Source organism: Gopherus evgoodei, chromosome 16, assembly GCF_007399415.2.
Source record: "Gopherus evgoodei ecotype Sinaloan lineage chromosome 16, rGopEvg1_v1.p, whole genome shotgun sequence".
Lineage (NCBI taxonomy): Eukaryota > Metazoa > Chordata > Testudines > Testudinidae > Gopherus > Gopherus evgoodei.
In genome coordinates this window covers 316495-325057 of record NC_044337.1, presented here as the reverse complement: position 1 = coordinate 325057, position 8563 = coordinate 316495, and the positions used below count along the sequence as shown (strand labels likewise).

The 8563-nt window shown below is 62.4% G+C and overlaps 1 non-coding gene across 1 annotated transcript; it reads left to right on the top strand.

The window, feature by feature from the left end:
* The first annotated feature begins 8278 nt into the window (after positions 1-8278).
* TRNAC-GCA lies at positions 8279-8350 on the top strand. Its single transcript has one exon. It is a non-coding gene; the product is annotated as a tRNA-Cys (tRNA).
* Positions 8351-8563: the final 213 nt, after the last annotated feature.

Genomic DNA, 8563 nt, shown 5'->3' with positions numbered 1-8563 from the left:
CCTGGCCAGCCATGCCCTTTTGTCACCGTTTGGGCCTCCAGCAGCAGCCAGCCAAACCTTTTTGCCCTTGCACGAGTGCTCATGGGTGCACGCCCGCCCACCTGACTTCTTCCCCTCCATGACAGGCCCCCTAGCCTTTCCCCTTGTTGCCTTCCCCAGTGCCCCTTGTAGCCTTTTGCCCACCCCCTCCCCAGCTTTAGTTTGTTTGCCTGCCCCGCACGTCTCCCTTTGCAGCCTTGTCTGTCTTGCCTCAGCCCTGCAACTAGCCCCAGCCCCTTGGTCCCTCTGCCCCACTCCCAGCCTTGTTGTGCCCCTTCCCTACGGCCCCTTCGCCCTGATCGGTCCCTCCCCTCGTGCACCTGTGCCCCTTTTGTGCACTTGTGCCCCCCCATTTGTTTCCCCTCTTACACTGCACCCCCCAATTGCTTTTGTATCCCTCCCCTCCCCTAGTGCAGCTAGAGGAGCCGGCTTTTCCTTCCATGTCGGTGACTGACCCTCCCCCACATCCTTCATAGTCCCCCTATCCGCCCCCCCACATTTCAGCACCCTCCTCCCCTGCCCACAGCCTAACGGGGAGGAGTGGTTGACCTGCTTCCCCTCCCCTCCCTTTCTCCAGTGTTCCCCCTCCATCCCTGCTCATCACAGGGGACGCAGTGGGTGGGACCCTTGGGACGACCCGTGCCCCCCCGTCCCGCCTGCTCCCTCGACCACCCCCCTGGTCTCTACCGCTGCCGGACAATGTACCACCACTCTAGCTGAGGCACCGGCAGCGGCGGGGGACAGGGTGTCCTCTGCTGCCGCCACGTCCCTCACCCCCTCTGCTTCTGGGGGAGCCCCCCCCCGCTGGCGGGAAGGGCCAGGGCAAGAAGAAGGGAAAGGGCCCCGCCAGGAAAACTAAGTCCTTCATGGCGGAGCCTGTCACCTCTGCCGCGGCCTCACCACCGGCCGCGGCGCCTCTCCCTGCTGTTTCCTCCACCAGCTCTGTGGGTGCCTCTCCTCCGGCCCCAAGGGCATACACCCAAGTGGCGGCAGCTCCCCTGCCTGCCGCTACATCATCTCCCCAGCCTGCCGCCTCTGCTACCATCTACAGCGGCTGGGGCCCCTTCCCCACCTTGACCAGGAAACACGGTGTCCGTTGCTCCCTGGTGCCCACCTCGCCCCACGTGGAGACCTACGTGCGGGCGTTGGCGAGGGTGGTGGGGCCCACGGCCATCGTGGCGGCCTCCAAAATGTACGGCAAGGTTGTCTTTTTCCTTGCCTCGGAGGCCACCGCCCAGGAGGCAGTGGAGAAAGGCCTGGCAGTGGGGGGGGTGTTCATCCCCCCCGGAGCCGCTGGGTCCATGTCGTCCTGATCTCTGTCCCCCCCCCTTCCTCCCCAACGCTGCCCTGTTGCCCGCCCTCCCTACCCTGGGGAAGCCCATTTCTGTCATAAGCCCTCTCCCCTTGGGCTGCAAGGACCCCACCCTCCGTCATGTCCTCTCGTTCTGCTGGCAGGTGAAGCTTCAACTGCGGCCGGCAGCGCGTGGCGGAGAGGCGCTCGAGGGGTCCTTCCTGGTCCCCTATCAGGGGGCCCATTACCGGGTGCACTATTCAACGGGGGAGGCCCGGTGCTACCTCTGCCGGGGTACGGGGCACGTCCGGAGGGACTGCACCTTGGCCCGGCTCAGTGGAGCGCCCGGGACCCCCGAGCCCTGGCAGGGTGCCGGCCCCGTCATCGCCAGCACCCCTGGCCGCCCCTCCTCCCCTCAATCCATCCCTGCTCCCACTTGGGCTGCAGGGGTACCTCCCTTGGCATGCCCAGACGAGCGGGAGAGCCCCGCCGCCGCTGCCTGCACTCTGGCGGGGTGTGTGGAGGAGGGAGAGGCAGGGGTACCGCAGGGCGTGGGAGAGGGCCCTCCCTAGGGGGTATCTTCCCTTCCTCCGGCTGTCCCACCAGTGCCCCTCCAAGTCCGCGACCCACAAAACCTGCCCTCTGACCTGACCAGTTAACCAGCCCATGAGCGACGCCATGGAGGGCTGGACCCAAGTCCAGGGTAGGCGGGGCAAGCGGAAGGCTCGAGCTCCACTCCTACCGCCTGATGCGAGGGCCCCCTGTAAGACCAGAAACGGGGCCGCAGATGCCGAGCCTTCCGCTGTGCCCTCGGGGTCAGCCCGTCCGCCAGTGCCGGCCGGGGAAGCCGTGGCAGCACCGGAGGGTACCACCATCCCTCCTCCGCAATCCCCTTCTGAGGGGGCCTTGGATGCGGTCCCCCCTGCTCCCTTGGCACCTGCGCCCCCTGCAACACTTGAGGTGCTCAATGCCTCGGGCACTAGTGGGGAGGACCCCGGGGTGGTGGGAGGCGAGTCCCTCTCCATCTTTGAGGAGATTGAGGCCCTGGGTCTGACCCCGGTCACCCCGGGGGAGGATGACCCTCTGCCAGCGGGCCTCAACCCAGCTGACCTCACCCCTGCTCCCCTTTCCCCGTGTTCCCTCCTCCTGACTGCTGTGTCCACTCCCGCCTCCGAAGGTCCCCTGGACTCCCTGCCCTGCCTGGCCATGGATGGCACCCCGCTAACGGCCGCCGAGCCCGCTGGGGCGATGGCCGGTGCCTCGCAGCCGGGAGATGGGCTAACTGGGGTTTCCTTCGGTGGTGCGGGACACCTGAGTTCCTTCCTGGGCGGGGGCCCCACCAATGGTGTTCCATCTCCTGTTGCCATGGCTAGGGCGCCCACCGTTGAGCTTGAGCCCGGCATCACTGGGGACCCCCTCCCTAACCCCCTAACACCCGCACCTGGCCGTGAGGAGCCACCTCCTGCCAGTTCAGCTCCAGCGGCCCAGGATCCGTCTCTGTCCGTATCCCTGACCTCAGCCCCGCCCTTGTCCTTGACCCCGTCCCTGTCCCCTCCACCTCCCACGACATTATTGCCACCCCTGGGGCTGTCCCCTTCCCTTTCCCTGAGGGCGACCCCCAGGGGGCGGCCTTTACATTTCACCATCCTGACCCCCTAGGGGCTGAACTCTTCCCTCCACCGCCCCCCGTCAAGCTGGGGTCTGAGGCGGACCATGGGGCGCAAGCCCATCGGGCGCCACGTCACGGGTCTGCCCCTTGCCTTCCCATCTCCGTAGGCCCCGGGGCCGTGCCAGAGGCCCCACTGGTGGGTCACCGGGGGCCAGTGACCCCACCCCTCCATGCGCTGCGAGAGGAGCTGCAGGAGTTCCTGGACGATGTCAGTGGCTCCCGCAAAAAGGTACGGCTTGCTCTACAGCGCTGGGGGGATTTCCACCAAATCCTCGGGCCATGAGGGCCCTCATGGGGGAGGGCAAGAGGACTGGGAAGCAGGGCGCCGCGTCTTACTACCGGGTCCGCAAATTCCATGACGCCTTGCTCACCTTCGGGGTGGGTCATGTCTTGCTGCGCGGCCCAATGGGGGCCGTGGGCGTCCCTGCCGGCGAGGATCCCCCCCAGCCCTCCTCATGGCACTCGTCACCTTTGCCATGTTGAACACCCGGAGCTGTAGGGTGGGTTTCTGCAGGAGCCAGGTGCTCTCCTTCCTTCGGGGGGGGGGTACTCTGTGGTTTTCCTGCAGGAGACCCACACGGATCCGGCCGCCGAAGCCAGCTGGCGGCTGGAGTGGGGGGACGGGGTCTACTTCAGCCATCTCACGACCAGTAGTGCTGGAGTGGCTATCCTGTTCTCCCCCGACCTACGGCCGGAGGTGCTGGGGGTTGCCGAGGCTGTGCTGGTCCACCTGCTGCACCTCCAGGTCCGCATGGACGGGCTTGTGGTCAACCTCATGAACAACTATGCCCTGACATCGGCCCCGGAGCGGCGGCCGTTCTATCAGCAGGCGTCTGCCTTCCTCGGATCCTTGGATCCTCGTGAGTGCCTGGTCCTGGGCAGGGACTTCAACATCATTCTAGAGGAGCGGGACCGCTCGGGGACCGAGCAGATCCCGGCCGCTGCGGACGTCCTCCGGGAGACTGTCAACCATCACTCCCTGGTGGACATCTGGCGCGACCACCATCCGGACGATGTCTCCACGTTCACCTATGTCCGGGTGGGAGCCCATCGGTTGTGCTACTCCCGGTTGGACCGCATCTACATGTCACGCTTCCACCTTTCACGGGACCAGTCCTCCAGCATCCGTCCGGCCCCTTTTTCCGACCACCACCTCGTTACTGTGACGGCCTCTCTCAGTGCGGAGAGGCCAGGGCCGGCTTATTGGCACTTCAACAACAGCTTGCTGGAGGATGCGGGATTCGTGGCGTCCTTCCAGGAGTTCTGGCTGGCCTGGCGAGGGCAGCGGCGCGCCTTTCCCTCGGTGCGGCGCTGGTGGGATGTGGGGAAGGTGCGCACCCGGCTCTTCTGCCGTGACTACACCCGGGGCGTCAGCTGACGGAGGGATGCGGCGATAGGGCAGTTGGAAAGGAAGGTCTTAGAGCTGGAGAGGCGTCTGGCCGCCAGCCCTGAGGATACATCCTTTTGTGGAGTGTGCCGGGAGAGGCGGGAGGAGCTCCGGGTCCTTGAGGACCATCGGGCTCGGGGCGCCTTTGTTCGCTCCCGCATCCGCCTCCTTCGGGAGATGGATCGCGGCTCCCGCTTCTTCTACGCCCTGGAGAAATGGAGGAGGGCCAAGAAGCACGTCACCTGCCTTCTGGCAGAGGACAGCACTCCCCTCACGGATCCGGCAGAGATGTGCGAGAGGGCTCGGATCTTCTACGCACTCCTTTTCTCCCCGGATCCGACTGATCCTGCCGCTCGCAGAGTGCTTTGGGACGGGCTCCCGACGCTCAGCGTGGGCAACCGGGACCGGCTAGAGCTGCCTCTCTCTCTGGCAGAGTTCTCGGACGCCCTCCGTCGCATGCCCACCAACAAGTCTCTGGGCATGGATGGGCTGAACTTGGAGTTCTACTGCGTGTTCTGGGACATCCTCGGCCCGGACCTGGCCAGTGTCTGGGTCGAGTCCTTGCAGGGCGGGGTCCTCCCTCTCTCGGGCAGGCGAGCCGTGCTCGCCTTATTGCCGAAGAAGGGGGACCTCCGCGAATTACAGAATCGGCGTCCCGTCTGGCTCCTCAGCACGGACTACAAAATCGTAGCCAAGGCCATCTCGCTGCGGCTAGGGGCTGTGCTGGAGGTCGTGACCACCCAGACAGGACCTACACCGTCCCGGGCCGTAGCATCTTCGATAACCTCTATCTGGTCCGGGATCTCTAGGAGCTTGGGTGCCGGGATGGTCTATCGTTCGCCCTCCTGTCCCTGGATCAGGACAAGACGTTCGACAGAGTGGACTATGGGTATCTCCTGGGCACTCTGTGAGCGTTCGGCTTTGGGTCCCAGTTTGTGGGTTTTCTCCGGGTGCTGTACGCTTCCGCAGAGTGTCTGGTCAGAGTGTCTGGACCTGACTGAGTTGGTCAGCTTCAGGCAGGGAGTGCGGCAGGGGTGCCCCCTCTCGGGCCAGCTGTACACTCTGGCCATCGAGCCCGTCCTCTGTCTCCTCCGCTGGAGGTTGACGGGGTTGGTGCTTCGGGAACCGGAGCTGCGGCTGGTCCTGTCGGCGTACGCCGACGATGTGCTCCTTGTGGTCCAGGACCCGGGCGACTTGGCGCGGGTGGAGGCCTGCCAGGTGGTGTACTCGGCGGCCTCCTCCACCCGGGTCAACTGGGTCAAGCGTTCTGGCCTGGTGGTCGGGGACAGGTGGCAGGTGAGCCCCCTCCCTCCCGTCCTTCAGGCCATCCGGTGGAGCGCAGGTCCGCTGCTCTATCTTGGCATTTACCTTTCCCCCACGCATCCGTCTCCATCGGAGAACTGGCAAGGTTTGCAGGACAGGGTGGCGGAGCGGCTCAGGAAATGGACAGGACCCCTCCAGTGCCTTTCCCTTCGAGGGAGGGCACTGGTGCTCAATCAACTGGTCCTGTCCATGCTCTGGTACCGGCTCAACACCCTGGTCCCGGCCCCGGGCTTCCTGGCCGACCTCCGGAAGGTGGTTCTGGAGTTCTTTTGGCCAGGACTGCACTGGGTCTCTGCAGGGGTACTCCACCTGGCCCTGGAGGAGGGAGGGCAGAGCCTGAAGTGCCTGTGCACTCACGACCACGTCTTCCGCCTCCAGGCACTGCAGAGGCTTCTTTATGGTGTGGGTAGTCCAGCGTGGAGAGCCCTGGTGCACGCCTTCCTGCACCACTTCCGAGGGCTCCGATACGACCGGCAGCTCATTTACCTCGAATCGAGGGGTCTTCCACAAGACCTCTCCAGGCTGCTGGTCTTCTACCAGGACCATCTCCAGACCTGGAAGCTGTTCTCTGCGACCAGGTCCGTGGCGGCCACCGAGGGGGCAGATCTCCTCGCAGAGCCCCTGCTACACAATCCCCAGCTCCGTGTGCAGGTGGTGAAGTCCCTCGCAGTGCGCCAGATGTTGGTCCTGGCAGAAGCTACCAGGGTCAGAGACCTCCTGGACTACGACCAGAGAGGCTGGCTGGATCCCCTGATGCTCGCTCAACGCATGGGGCTCTCCAGACCTTGCACTCCCCGGCGCGTACTCCAGGAGGTGGAGGCCGCTTTGCTGCCCGCTGCTCGGGCCTACCTCGACCGGGTCCTGCGGGAGGTCACACCCTGCCCACCCCCTACCCCAGGCCCTCCAGACCTTTTCATCGGGCCTCTGCCCCGTAGGCCCGACCCGCCCCCCCCGCCCCTTCTCCGCAAGCTGGCTGCACGACCTTCAGCCGGTCCGTTTCCAAACCACGCCAAGGAAACAACTCTATACGCTCGTGCTCCACACCCTTCACTTCCTCACCCTCGTGTCCCGCCCCGATACAAAGTGGCGGGACCTCCTGCCATCTCTGGAGGGTGAGGAGCCCCGGTGGGCCAGCCTATACTCTACCCTGGTCCCGTGGCCTGCCGGGGATATCAGTTGGTGGCTCCTTCATGGGGCCGTGAGCACGGGTGTGTACTTGGCGTGGTTTACACCTGCCCCAGACACCTGCCCCTTCTGCAGCGTGACGGAGACCCTGGCGCACGTCTACTTGGAGTGTGCCAGGTTGCAGCCCCTATACTGGTTCCTCACTAATCTCCTGTTGTGTTTCTGGCTGCACTTTTCCCCTCACCTCCTTCTCTACTCACTCCCTATCGTGGCCCCACGAAGTCACGTGATCTCCTGGTCGCCTCTTCCTCGCCCTGGCTAAAATGGCCATCTACACGACCAAGGAGAGGAGGTTGGCCGATGGAGACTCCAGTGACTGTGGGGCTTGTTTCCGATCCATGGTCCGTTCACGTGTCGGGCAGAGTTCCTTTAGGCGGCGTCCACTGGTTCCCTTGACACCTTCAAGAAGCAGTGGGTGCTGTCCGGGATTCTCTGCTCGGTGTCCCCGTCTTCCCTTCTTATGACCCTTTGACCGCACTCCTGTCCCTATTCTTTTATTAGTTGTCCCCCGTAATCAGTGGGTTCTGTGGTCCTGTGGGTCCTCCCCTTAGGCTGGAGGGGGATCCTTTAGCATTGGGTGGGCTTCCGCCCATCCAGTGCCCAGAAACTCAATAGATACACCCAACAAAGTCTGTTTACCTATGTGTCTAATAATTGGGCTCTATAATTTCACCCAATTTGCCTGGTATTGAAGTTAGCCTTAGTGGCCTGCAATTGCCAGCTGCGTCTCTGGAGCCTTTTTATACACTGCTCCAGCCAGGGACTAAAGGCAGCCCCAGACTTTCCCTTTCTCCCTTCTGGGAAATCAAGTTCAAGTTCTACAAGGAGCTAAAGAAGCCTCAACTCTGCATCTGAATTAATATCACATTTCCCACTAATTGACAGAAACAAATGTTATTTCAATCCCAGGTGAGTCCACTTCAGTCATTCCTCTGTCCCATTCCTTCACCCTCCTGCCTTAGCTTAGGGCATTGTGCCATTCTGTGGGTGTTTCATTTCCCTTCTCAGTTTCACACAGAGACATAATTTCCTTTGCCGTTCAATGAACAGCAAAACCTTTCTGTGTCTCCAGTCTGAGCCAGGGCATTCAATTCCATTGAAACCTTCTGTCTTGCAATGGCAACGGTCAGACAGAGGGGACGAGGCCACCTTCAGCCCTTAGAAGGCTAAGAAGGCTGAGATATTCACTCTCCTCTTTCTTCAAGATGCTTTTGTTAGTCCATAAAACATGTACCATGGAATAAAAAGCTGAGTTTACTCCAGGGTGAGGTAAGAAAGGAGCCACCAACTCCCCGAAAAATCTCTGTGCCCCAGAGAGAACCTGCCCCTGCTATTGGAATCACTGATGTGCTTCAGCTACAACAGGGAAGGTATCTGCTCTCATGGGGATATAGCTCAGTGGTAGAGTGTTTGACTGCAGCTCAGGAGGTCCCTGTTTCAAATCCAAGTGTCCTCTAATACGCCTCTTATTTTTATTTTTGAACAAAGGGAAAACATTTTCATTTCCATTCTCCATTATGTTCAGGAGCTGACGAGCAAAGGCAACTTGGTGCAGGCTAAAGTCACCAGCACTTTGGCTCTTTCACATTCAACCAGCGGCTGGGCCCGCAGGACAAGACATGAGAAGACAGTGGCTGTGAGCAGGAAAATAGCCACCAAGAAGCTGGCT